The sequence below is a fragment of the Saccostrea cucullata genome, unplaced genomic scaffold, assembly GCF_032062105.1.
Source record: "Saccostrea cucullata isolate Sc308-1 unplaced genomic scaffold, CSIRO_AGI_Scuc_v1 ctg5138, whole genome shotgun sequence".
Classification (NCBI taxonomy): domain Eukaryota; kingdom Metazoa; phylum Mollusca; class Bivalvia; order Ostreida; family Ostreidae; genus Saccostrea; species Saccostrea cuccullata.
Genome location: NW_026929056.1, coordinates 22729 through 36400, shown reverse-complemented (window position 1 = coordinate 36400; position 13672 = coordinate 22729). Strand labels below are relative to the sequence as shown.

The 13672-nt window shown below is 32.4% G+C and overlaps 1 long non-coding RNA gene across 2 annotated transcripts; it reads left to right on the top strand.

Moving 5' to 3' along the window:
* Window positions 1-19: 19 nt before the first annotated feature.
* Window positions 20-2363, top strand: LOC134279690 (uncharacterized). Of its 2 annotated transcripts, XR_009994698.1 has the most exons (3): window positions 20-371; window positions 1584-1873; window positions 1987-2363. It is a non-coding gene; the product is annotated as an uncharacterized LOC134279690 (long non-coding RNA). The 2 variants fall into 2 exon arrangements; XR_009994697.1 differs by lacking the exon at window positions 20-371 and having other exon boundaries at window positions 1474-1873.
* The last annotated feature ends 11309 nt before the right edge of the window (window positions 2364-13672 follow it).

Below are 13672 nucleotides of genomic sequence, written 5' to 3'. Positions count from 1 at the left end.
TCTGGAAGGGCTCATTAAGTGGAGAATACATACCAAATATTAAGTCTTTATCTTTCTTCGTTATGGTGAAGGTTCAAGTTTGCCGACAAAAAAGCCATATTTAGCGTATAGGTCACAGTCAAGGTCACAAGGTCATTGACTATGGTGTCATTTAAAAAGCTTATTCAGTGGTGTATACATACCAAGTATGAAGTCTCTATCTTTTATGGTTCAAAAGTTATGACGAAGGTTAAAGTTTGCACAAAAAAAATAGTTTAGCATATGAGTCACAGTCAAGGTCACAAGGTCATTGACTTTCATGTCATTTGAAAGAAATTAGTTAATAAAGTATGCACACCAGATATTAAGTCTCAACTATTCATGGTTCAAAAGTTATGGTGAAGTTTGCAGACAAACAGACAGACAGGACAAAAACAATATACGCCTCGGATCTTTCGATCCGGGCGCATAAAAATGATATAAATACATTGTAGTAATATGTTCTGAGAATATCGATTATTGCATTGCAAAAAGAAAAATAGTGTAATATATATAATGCTACGACTCTTATATTTGTGAAATTCATTCGTCGTTTTTAATGATTCCTAAAAGCCAATTTGTTCTGTACACATCTTGTTCTTCACCATAAAACCATTATATTATTTACTTCTACTTAGTGTAGTTAGGCCAAATAAGCGTATCGTCAGACACTTGGAGTTTCTACTTGAGTGAAATCGAGTTTAAGAAATAGATTTGACAACGAATATCAATAGAGTAACTCGATTATTTTAACGATAATCTACATAACATGTGATATAATACTTTATCAAAGTTTACATAACTTGTTTGTCTTTAGTGTGTATAGTTCATTTGAATCATTTCTGAGTTTATGTTAGTAGTTTGACATTTATACGGTATATTATATATTATTTATATCAAAACGAAGTTCATGTATCTGATTGAATACCTTGTATTGAGTAATATGTATGTATTATTTAAATAATTCATAAGAATTTAATGTAACGCCTTGAACTGATAAAACCAGCAATAATTGTTTTATTATATGAGGGGATAGTTAGTACCTGTCATTTTATTAAGGGTTTTAAATGAATAAACCTTACCGGTCGTATCAATTTTATCCCATTTACAACCAGTGGATAAGTGTTTTATTATACTGATGTATATTATAATTTCTAAGGTTCAAATTTTCTTTGGAGTTAGATAATACCGCAAGTATGAGCTGAAATCATGATGACGTCACAATGCTACTGAAGTCATTTGACACAGAAAATAAAAATCAATGTCAAGTCGTTTATATAGCTGGAAATTAAAATTGGCGTCAAAAATTACATTTCCAACATTTTCCGAGGGGTGTAGCAAAAAACTATCCTTTTTTGTATAGTTTCTATGCGGGGAAATTTTCAGACTATTGATAATAGTTATTTTACCTTCTGAACTTTATATAAGAAACATTTTAACAGAAGTATAATAAAATATATTATTCATATTTTAACGAAGTTCATGTATCTGATTTAATACCTTGTGTTGAGTAATATGTATGTATTATTTTAATAATTTTAAAGAATTTAATGAAACGCCTTGAGCTGGGTCAGTTTTTTATCCTCCAGGGGACAGCATGTCAGACACGGGGAGTCCCTACTTTGATCTGTCTGGGATGTCCTTCTCCACCCTGGACAGAGATAACGACGTGTCTGGAGGGAGCTGCGCTGTGGATTACGGAGGAGGAGGTGGCTGGTGGTATAACAGGTGTCACGACGCCTACCTTAACGGACCGTGGTCCTCAGGAGACTGGACGAAGCCGTGGTATCCAACTGTACGGAGAGGGGCGGACGTCAGAGAGACCAAGATGATGATCAGACGTCATTAAAATTAGGTCAACATCCGGGCTCTTTAAATTGCTTTGTTTAATAATCTGAAATCCGAAGCTTTCAAAGGTTTGTACTTGATCCGTTTTTGACATTGTTTTTTTTTTCTTTACAGATAGAGCATTCAAAGGAGGAAAATTTGATGATGTTTTGGAGAACCGTCCGCGTTTGCTCTGCTCCAATTTTGTATTGTTCTGTGGAGTTTGATTTTGAATACTGTTCCGTTATCTCCATATCCTTCATGAATAATAAAAAAAGAACTTTATAATAAAAAATCACAAATAAAGAATTTTCATAAAATGTACACTTTTATTACATTTTATAGTATTCTTTTATTCATAGCAATGTTCTATAAATTCCGAATTTATATAAATGTTTTTTAACAAATTATGCGTCCTTGTGAAAGGATATCCTTTCCTGGGTCCTGTTGGACAAAAATGTAGAATTTTATCATTATCATTGTCTGTTGATGCATTTTGAATAAACTTAGGTAAGGAATATCCTGTTCTTTTAAAATAATTATGCCATGTGAAAATAATTGAAGGGATAGAACAAATAAAAATCGATACAATGTTTCATATTAAAAATACAATATTTTTATAAAACTTACGTTTTATATGTATATTTAACTTCATTAAGAACCGAATAAAATATCAAATATCATGCTCTCATTGTTCATTGTTTTCTTTTACATATTGTTCATTTGAAAATCTAATTATGGCAATCATTCTTTATTTAAACATTAAGCAAAGGAAACACTAACATCTAATACCAACTATGAAGGGAACAAGAGGATTGAAAGAGTTTTTTGAAATGTTATCAATTTCATGTAATTTGGTTTAATCTGATTTATTGAGAAACATTTGTTAACAAACACTATAACCTGCTGAATAATGAAGCCACGTCATCCAGATTAACACCTTGACGATGGGTGATATTCCAAAAATAGAGGCTGCGCATAATTTATGCGCACATACGGTTCATGTTATATGTGCCTGTATAAATATTTCGGTTGACAATGGTTTTCTTGGGGTAAAAAGTTCAATGTTACACTCCACTTCCTGCATTATTTATATAATGATTACTTATGAACGTTTTACGGCAAATTTGATTAGGCTTTAGGAAATATTTATGGGGTATTCATTGCGCAATATTCGTACATCATTGTAAAATGAAGCGTATTAACTATTTGAAAGCATTTTGTCACTTAATTTAAAGGAATTAACTAAATTTAAAAAAAAATTCTTGTTAAAAAATTTATTTTCAATTTCACATATCTAATTTTTTTTACGATTTTGCAACTAAAAGGTAGATTGACGTCATAATGGTGTGTTTTGGCCTTTTAATAAGGTGAAGTTCTTAAAGAAGGGTGAATAAAAATGATATAAAAGGTTTTTGTTTTTTCTAAAGTTGCAGAAGACATCAATTTTCAATGGATTTTCTTTCAGTTGAAATTGTCTACTGGCATCACCCACAAAATTTTTGACAAATGTGATTTTTCAAGAAATTTTACACAGCATATCCAGAAATTAAAGTGCTTTATGTCGTTTTAAAATCTTTTATTTTTAACGTAGAGAAATGAATCAAATTAATGAAGCCACATTTTTATAATGGTACCCCTTCATGCAATATTCTTCACTGATTTATTACAATCATATACTTAACTAATGTTTAAGGCAGTTTCGAAACCTTTTGGAAACATAAAATTTTAGGGCACAATAAAGCTAAAACCGTACCTAATCCTTTATTATTACTCGCTTTTTTCTAGTGAAAATAACATAACCACGACCTAAATGTAAGAATAAGATATTCAAAACATTTGCAGATACTGAGCTGATTTTTGGTTTATTCGATTACCATGGTGACTTATAAATCAAGTTTGTATTCTGTTCCATTCCTTGATTTTTTTTAGGGATTTACGACATTTTCAACTTTTAAAGAAAGGTATGTGTTTTACTTCGCTTCAATACTTTTTTTTAATAGAATTGTGTTATATTTGATGGGAACCACTTTAAACTAGAAGGTAGGAACTAATATCGCTAATGCAATACCTTCAGAATGCTTGTTCTATGTGCATGTCCTTGGGGTTAAACTAATAAAACAACTCAACATTAACAGCAACAAAACAAATAGTGTTATACTTTAAATTTCCCTTTCTGAATATTTAGGCAGATGATCTAGGTGACAAAGAGAAGTTTTTAAATTACAAAAAGATAGGTCAGAATTGTATTTCTCCAGTTGATTCTTTATTAAAAGAAATACGAAGATATTAGTTAAGTATTATTTTGTATAACATGAAACAGAAAATACATTCAATCATAACTGAAACTTTATATTACATATCAAGAATAATGACATTGGAAGCAAGACAAAATTACTTTTAAAACATTAACAGAGCTTAAAAAGTAAATAAATGGGTTCGCTGAATGAACGAGAATTTTAAACACTTCACTGACATTGACGAACCATAACTCCTTATCAAAGCTTGTATGACGAAAAGGATCGTGAACCATAATGCTGTCACCAACAGTACTCTGAACTATGGAGAAGACGGAATTGGCCGTTCTCAGTGCAAGGATTAAGGAAACTGTAATCATCATCCGCTTCTTCACATTATTTGCAGCGAGCGACGATTTCATCGTTTTACAACGATTTACGACAAAATAGATGTTAAGTAGGACGATAACAGTGAGGAGGAGACCATCATCAGCTATGTACAACAAATACGTATCAGGAATTTTCAGAGACCATATAACTTCTACAATAACAACTCCGTATACAATACTTAACATCAAACAGAGGCCGGATATGACGCAGATTTTTCTATTAGTGAGATAGACACGGCTTTTTATTGGATGGACAAACTTGGCGTATCTTACGGATAAGAGTACCATAACATTCAAAGAAGAACACATTTTCGTTCCATACGTGGTTATCTGAAAAATGTTTTGAAACTTTAAAACTTCACAGATATTTGAAGGTACAAAGAATTTGTTGAGAAAGAAATTGATGTGATAAAAGATATCTGCCACAGCTAAACTTAAAACACTCATGTAAAATGGTTTTCTAAGCTTGGGATACAGGAGAATCACTGACACTGACAGGTTACTCAGAATCCCCAAGGCGGAAAAGGCCGAAGCCACGTATTTCAGTAAAATGGATTTGTCAGCTCTGGAGGTGATGGTTTTCTCGGAGCTTTCCCGACCATCATAGCTCGACAGCAAGGATTTAAAACACAAATTCTGTAGAAGTCCACCAAGGGATGAATCAACATAATGCGATCTAATATTCAGTAGATGAAAGCATTCAATAAGTTGAGATCCATTTTCTACACATTCATTCAGTTTTTCGATTATACTGAAATTCCCAGACGTACCTTTAAAATGCGGAATGGCCATAGAGTCATTGGTTTCACTGCTCTCCTTGGAATCCAATGATGAATTGGGAGGAAACACTTGTTTTACTTCTCTCAGACCCGTGATACCCGTCATCATCTCTGTTGAGACACGTGAATTCTCCTCTGCTTCTGATTCTCGAGAAGGATGAACTTTTAACGAACACGTTAGTATGACGAAACTTGTAAACAATGTCTTGTTCCATCTACCTGATTAACAAAAACAGAAAAACTAGAAATATGTCTGTAGGACATGAATGCCCCGCCGCGTGCATCATGAAAATTTGTATTAAATTTGATCATAAAATCTTGAAAAGTGGTGCAGTTGAATTGCTTACATCAGTATGTATAAACATATGAAGTTTGACACTAATTTTAAAAAAAAATGAGGTCAAAGGAAAGGCCAAGGTCAAAAATGTTAATGCAGCCGAAAAGCTCTAATCAGTATGTATAAGTATTTATGCTGTAGAAAAAAAATATTATGAATGATTTTTTTTTTAAACTGACATAAACACAATTTGAAAAAAGTGAGGTATAGGTCAAAAGAAAGGTCAAGGTAATAAATATAATGCAGTTGAATTACACCAGTATGTATCACCAAATGAAGTTTGACACTCATTAAGGGAAAGTGAGGTCAAGGTCTAATGAAATGCCACTGTAAAAACATGTTGATGCAGTTGAAAGGCTCTCATCAGTATATATTTACATCCACTGAATATTTTCTCCTTTATTTCTTAAGAAACCCCATTGATTTCATCACTGCATAAACTGCAGCAGGCAGGTCGCCTGTACAGATTTCTTAATCAGTGGCTGTTCCATCAATGAAGCGTATAAAGACGTTTGCATCATTAATGCAATAATTATAATCTTTTTAATCCTACTTTAATTGATTATTTAAACAGATATAAATATAAACAATAGAATGCTTACTTTGTTTGTTGTTACTGGAATGAACGGTCGCAGCTATTGCAGAAAAAATTTACATAACTCGCTTACGCGGGTTATGTATTTTTCCTACAACATCTGCTTCTGTGAACCAATGAGGAAGAAATAATTGTTTTTTAGAGTTTATTTAACAGTTATTTAACGTGAATCGTATAGTGGTGAAAAGCAATGAATTAGATCGTTAAACGGCCCGTGATCGTATAGCGTCTCTCGATCCCTCCTAGAACGTTGCTCCGAAGAGCCTCGCTCTGAGAAGTGCGGCCTAGATGACGACGAGAGAGTGCGCTAGAGCTAAGAATATCTCGAAGTCCGCCGTAGATAGTATATATAATGTACAATACATTATAGTCATTTGCATATACGATAAACAAGTTATTCAATAAATTGGTCTAAATCCTGGAATTTTGACAAAACAATTTATAATCTTAACATAAGTTTTTGTAAACTGGTAGTCAGTGTCCTTGTATTAGGCAAAAGTAAGTATAACTTTAATATAAACTTTAATAATGTTCAGTTATTGTTCCTGGATTGATGTCCGTAGATAGATAAACATCCTGGTATGTTATTTAGTCCTTAATCCGATTAACGTGTTTGTTTACTTTTACGGAAAAGTCTTATACTTCTGTATCCTTCTTGAATTAGGGGTCAGTGCACTCTATCATGAGTACATTTAAATAAGCTAATTTTATTTTCTTGATTAAAATAAGTGTCTCGTGGCCCATAGGTTTACATTCGTCCCCATGAAATTAGAAATTTCTGCAGGAAATTTCTGAACTAAGGAACAAAACAATTGTTTTTATTTGGTTCACATGGATTTGATAGGAAACAGATTATGTTAATCCTTCGTAAAATCTTGAACACTCACGTTCACATGAGTTATGGCAATATGTTCATCAAAGTCATTGGATATAAACAGTGTTTCAAGATTCTCTTCTTCTTGTCCTAGTTTCATGTCACTGCTATATATTATCAAAAGGATAAACGAATACGGTGGATTATACAGTTATAAGCTATCTTAAATTATGGATATACAAAAGTTCACTCCATATCACTCATATTGGATGTATAATTTTCTGTTCCTTGATTTAAGCAGGATTGATGGCGATGTAAGTTGTTACTCATTATCAATTCATGGAATTGAAACACTCCCAGTGATTATAAAAAGTCATAGGTATACCTTGTACGTATTATTTTAGTTAAGTCTCACGTTTAATTTATATTCTCGTAATTCGTAATTGACAAAAGCCATGATAAATTCGTAAAATAATGCAACAGCAATCAATTACATCATTAGTTTCCAGCGTCGTCTTCATTTGTAAACATTATCTAATGGACTGCTAATCACCTGTCGTATTCTTCATTTCCACGACTTCTTGTGATTTCCACAGCAGTATACCAAAACATAAAAATGGTACTATCCTCTTCACAATCGCAATCTCCAAGCGAATTAATTCAGGATCAGTACAAACACATATGACGGATCCAAATACACTGGATCAGACGTTTTCTCCGCCCTTGGTATCATACAATGTACCAACGTCATATAAAAATATATGCTTCAAATACAGTTCACGATAAAACCCAATGTTTCTTCGATAATTGTTGCAATATTGTCCAAATTAAGGTCAAAACTTCGAATCAAATTTAGTCAATTTTCAAATTCCTTAAAACTGCGACAACGAACCTGACGTTAACTTCATCACCATTTTCTCCTGTCTTCCAGTGTTTTCCTTCCAATTTTGATATCTTCCAGTACCTCGCACATCCTGGTCACGGCACCAAATTTGGTTTTGTGAACCAATGAGGAAGAAATAATTGTTTTTTTTAGAGTTTATTTAACAGTTTAGAATTAGCAGAATAAAACAAACGTGAATCGTATAGTGGTGAAAAGCAAAGAATTAGATCGTTAAACGGCCCGTGATCGTATAGCGTCTCTCGATCCCTCCTAGAACGTTGCTCCGAAGAGCCCCGGTCTGAGAAGTGCGGCCCAGATGAAAGCCAGAGAGTGAGCTAGAGCTAAGCATCTCTCAAATATCGCCGTAGATAGTATTTATAATGTACAATACATAATAGTCATTTGCATATACGATAAACAAGTTATTCAATAAATGGGTCTAAATCCTGGAATTTTGACGAAACAATTTATAATCTAAACATAAGTTTTTGTAAACTGGTAGTCAGTGTCCTTGTATTAGGCAAAAGTAAGTATAACTTTAATATAGACTTTAATAATGTTCAGTTAATGTTCCTGGATTGATGTCCGTAGATAGATAAACATCCTGGTATGTTATATAGTCCTTAATCCGATTAACTTGTTGTTGACTTTTACGGAAAAGTCTTACACTTCTGTATCCTTCTTGAATTAGGGGTCAGTGCACTCTATCATGAGTACATTTTAATAAGCTTATTTTATTTTCTTGATTAAAATAATTGTCTCAAAGCCTATAGGTTTACATTTATGCAGTAGTTAACGCAATGGGTTTTCTTAATAAATAAAGAAGTAAATATTAAATGGATGTAAATATATATCATAATAAATGATTATATAATGAATCTTGTAATTCCATTCTAATATTATTTGCAAATAAGAATATTTTCCCTCAATTTAATATGTACGAGTCGGTCGATTTATTTGACGAAACAAGAGGTGCAAAACAAATTAAAAAATGTCTTTCTTTTGACACTAAAAAAGCTCACCACTTGATCTACTGGTTTTGTGTCGTGAGAGTCCCTCAATCTTGTGTAAGATGGGACCCTTGATCCAGATTTAATCAAATTCGACAAATGATTTACATTAATTCACATTCACTTTGAGACTCGAGGATCTGTCTGTAACTCTTTTGTTTTCAAGGGATTCTTCAAGAACCAATATAAATTTTTTTTTTCATGGCGTCACCAGAGACTATTGCTGTATGGACTCTATTCTATAAACAGCTAATAATTATAAAAATGACTAGTCTCAACGCTATTCCGTGTTATTCACGGTAAACTTGAAGATATTCTTGTGTTTACAGATTCAATCAATTATGTTTGAGCCAGTTACGAGGCAATCAGAATATGTTAGGCCTGCCTTCATGGATGTGTCATCTAAGTTGTAATCCGAGAATAATGAAAGTAAAACAGGAAATTCTCCAAGAAGCAATAATTTTTTATGTATTTAGCACTGAAAATAAATTAAAAGCAAGATATTCAAAAAATGTTAAACATGAAAATCAAAACCCATAGGACATTTTTTGCACCTGTGTAGAATACTATACATTTATTAACTGAGTTGGAGGGCAACATGCGTTTTGTCTGACCCAATAACCAAACTGTCTGCCTGAGACCGTTAGGCCGAAGGCAGACAGTTTGGTTCGAGGGTCCGACAACGCATTTTGCCCGAGAACTCTGTCAATAAATGTTTTGTTATACCTTCATTTTATTAAGGTCTTCCGTCTTAACGGAAGACCTTATAGCGATTCTATTGTTTCTTATTATTATTATTATTATTATTATTCTGACGCGATTTCTCAAAGACTACTGGATGGAATTACATGAAATTTTCAGGACAGATGTGTTGTTAAATTGATTTGATACATCTGAGAGATTTTTTGGAAATTCGCTTCCGGTGCCAAGTTATAGACCTTTTTCTGATTTTTAAAATGACATTTTGTCTGCGGATTTTCTCAAGAACGGTAAAAGATATCAATGTGAAACTTTCAGAGATCATAGATGAAGATAAATACTATCCAGGACGCGACACTTCGTTTGTCGTCATTACTTCCGGTCGCCACCGGAAGCCAATTTAAAAAGTCCAATTTTTCAACTTTTTTTGTTTTTCAATATTTTTCGTTTATTTTTGGAATGTTAATAGAGACCTTTCTTATAATGCTTACTATATAATTTGTTTAAATAATGATAGATCTAAACTCTAGATATTAGCATTTAAAAATCTTAAGCATTCCAAAATGGCCGCTCTATCTGTAAAGTCCGACATTTCGCAAAAGGGGTTTAAGGAGGCATCTGAGCGTTTGCTTAAACGAAAGTTAAACGAGGACAAATGAAATATAAATTAAAGGAGTACTTGGCACGTCGTAGTTACGTTGCAATTCTGTATCAAACTAAGTTCTTCTTAAATGTCTTCTATAATTGATTTTGGTTGGTTCTTAAAGTAGAAAAAGAAAAGACCAAATGCGCAAATGAAATTCGATACCTAATATCTTCTGATTGCACCACGGAAAAGCAGATCTCAAATCATTGTTACAAGTAATTTTTTTTAAAAAAAGAATATCAATGAATACAGTAAGAAAAAAACTTACCCAATTTTTCCCCATGCACACTTGTGCCATATTAAACTAATAGAAAAGACAAAATAAAATAACAATATTTTTTAGAAGATCGCTTAACGGCGTTTATATTAACATTATTGTCTCAAAGATCTTATTCAAGTTATTGGGCACAAACGGTATCCAACGCCTTGACCGTCGTAAGGTGAACCATTCTTTTTCGCGAAACATTTGAATCTCTTCATAAACATGAAATTTAAAAAAAAAAAGAAGTTAAAATTCATAGCCGCTTCGTTTTAGTGTTACTTGCCTAATGCACATGCTATATGGAGTTTGTGAAATGTATTAAATACACTTTGTAATCATCAAATTTTAGGCTATATGAACGTTTTATTTTTAATTTCATTGAAGCTATCACACCTATTAAATAGAACATTACCAAGAAAAGACGCGAAGATTAACTCGTGGCGTTTGGCGTGAAATTATGAATAGTGACTTAGCCTTTCATAATTCTAAGACAAAAGCACTTTATACAGAGGTACTGTGTATACAAGAAGATTCAGAGAAGAGGTCCCAACAGCGTACATTTTATTTAGCGCGTTGGATTTTCATTCTGGCGACTTGGATTCAATCCCCCTCTGTGCAATATTTTCAGCTAGAGTTTAGGGGGTTTTTTCCGAATCGGACGGAAGACCTCTCGTTGCTCGCAACGAGATCGTATCTACTCTTATTTTATTTTTTTACGTACATGTATTTTGTACTGTGTTTCGTGATGTAATATTAGGTTTGTCACTCTTTTATACAAATAAATGAAAATGAGATTAAGCTCCGTCCATTTTGTGACGTAAGCGGTCCAAACATCGATTTTTGCCCGCTCAGAAAAACATTAATACAGTTACTCTTTCAATAAAGATTAGTATAGGAACAAATTTTTAAAGGTATAACAAAGCACTATTAGATTCGATTTGTATTGATAGTTAGCTGTGAAACCATGTAAACAATTATTAACAAAGTTAAAAGTGATAAGGAAATAACTCTGTGGCCACTTGTGGTTGCTTTAAATCGTACCCCCATTTCAACCAAAAAAAAAAAATCTAGAACATTCAGCATGCAAACAAGCTTCATTTTTAAAGTAAAAGTCGGCCTGTAATTTTTTTGAAATAAATCTCCGAAATCTAAATTAAACAAGAGAATCTTGCTGTAGAAATTACGAAAGTCGTTCAGAAATTAAGCGGACTTGGAGTTCCTGTTATGCTTGAGTTACCTTGTCTGTTCAACATCCATGCACTATTTCTTGGCAAACTTAAAATCTAAAAAATAAGTAAAGCGTATTCTTTTTTTTTTTTTTAATACCAAAAACTGCAAGTACATATATATGAAATACTAGTATAGTGTGACATTGGTCATTCTATTTTAACCCCTTCCATGGCATAGATTTTAAACATGTCTAGACAAATTGATATTAAGATTTTAATGCATTTTTCTGGTATTTCTTGTAATTTTAGTATATACCAATGCATATATATTCTGAAAGCAGGTACTGTGTACTTTCCGAAAATGATTATAAAAATATAATTTTAGTTGCCATGGCAATGAAATACAAAATAATCATGCTTGAATTTCCATTTATTTAATAATGAGTTTCATTTTGGTTTTTCTTTGCTCTGTTAAATATATTTAAAAATATTTTATTGTTGTGTTTTTATGAGCATGTTGTACATTTTTTAAAAATCCAATTTAAAGTATTTTAGAGAAAATGGGCAGGGTTGTTAGGTACATGTAATCACCAGAATTTAGCATTTTTACATATAACTTGTTACCCCTGCATTGATTTCAATAATGGCAAATTCGCTCAAATAGTGCACAAAGTTTAAGACAAGCTAGCAAAATAGTGGTACAACCAATAAAAAAATTTTCTATATATTTTTTATCGTAATTATGTTTTCTTTCTAACGGTGCAAGAATTATTCTGATATTTGTAGTATTAACGAAGTTATGAATGTTTGAACACAATAAACATCTTTTTCAAGTCAGATGCGTAGAAATGCGTATATGCCTTGGAAGGGGTTAACAGCACGTATCAAGTTTTCGCACAGGCACCTTAAGTATGGATCGATACCCCATCCTCTTGAAAGTTTTCATTTAAAAAAAATGTAAGAGCGTAAAATATGTCAAAAATATTTCTTTAAAAATTCCTCTTCAATCACTTCCATATGTCGTTCTATGCAAGCAGATTTTTCACGTTTAGCGAATGGCCTTATACCGCGCTATAATAAAAATCAAACCGCTTAAGGTTATTTTCTAAAAGTTATGGTTCGAGTTTGAAATTTAAGCTCTTATTTTCATAACTATGTTAAACATTAATGACATATTTTTTAATATTTTTTGTTATAGACTTGTATATACCGTATATTATTACATATGTGCCTGGAGTCATACTTTTGTGGATTTAAGAAAAAACTCTGTCCATGGGGATATGATTTCATGAAAGAATAAATGACATATGTGTAATATTTTACATTTCGTGATTGACATTGCTTGCGAGGTTCTTCATACCTCAAAGACAACGGAAATAAATATCTAACAAAAAATTATGACTCATCACAGCAGCTACTTTTATATACCTATTATTAATTTTATCAAAAGAAACAAACATCGCAACAATTATCTGAAAGTTAAATGAACAGGACAAGAATACTAGTAACAGGTAAAGAAAATAATAAGAATAAGAGAATCAGGTAAAAAAAAGAAGCCCGCAATAATAATTGGTATAAGTATAATATCAAATTCTAAACAGCCTCAGTTTATGACATCCACTACTTATAGTATTGGAGATATTCAAGTGTGAAATACACACTTAGCATGTGATGGTTATTCTTGTTTTGGTTTACATATTTACATGACACGGCAAGGAGGTTCAATTGCTTCAGTACTTCTGGCCTTATTATCAATTCTATTTCCATCTACAAAAAAATTAATGATACAACCAAACCACTTGAAGTGATAAGTACGTTCTCCTTTTGGCCCAGTATAAGTGATTTGTATTATGCACCATCAAGAAATTTCAAGTATTCTGCTTTAACCTTCCGCAATCTTGAGAAATTCCGAGATATCTCTTTATACTCATGATGTTATCCGATTGAGGAAATCCCCGAACGCCTCTATATATACCTCATGAAATGTCTTGTTGAAACACGACATTG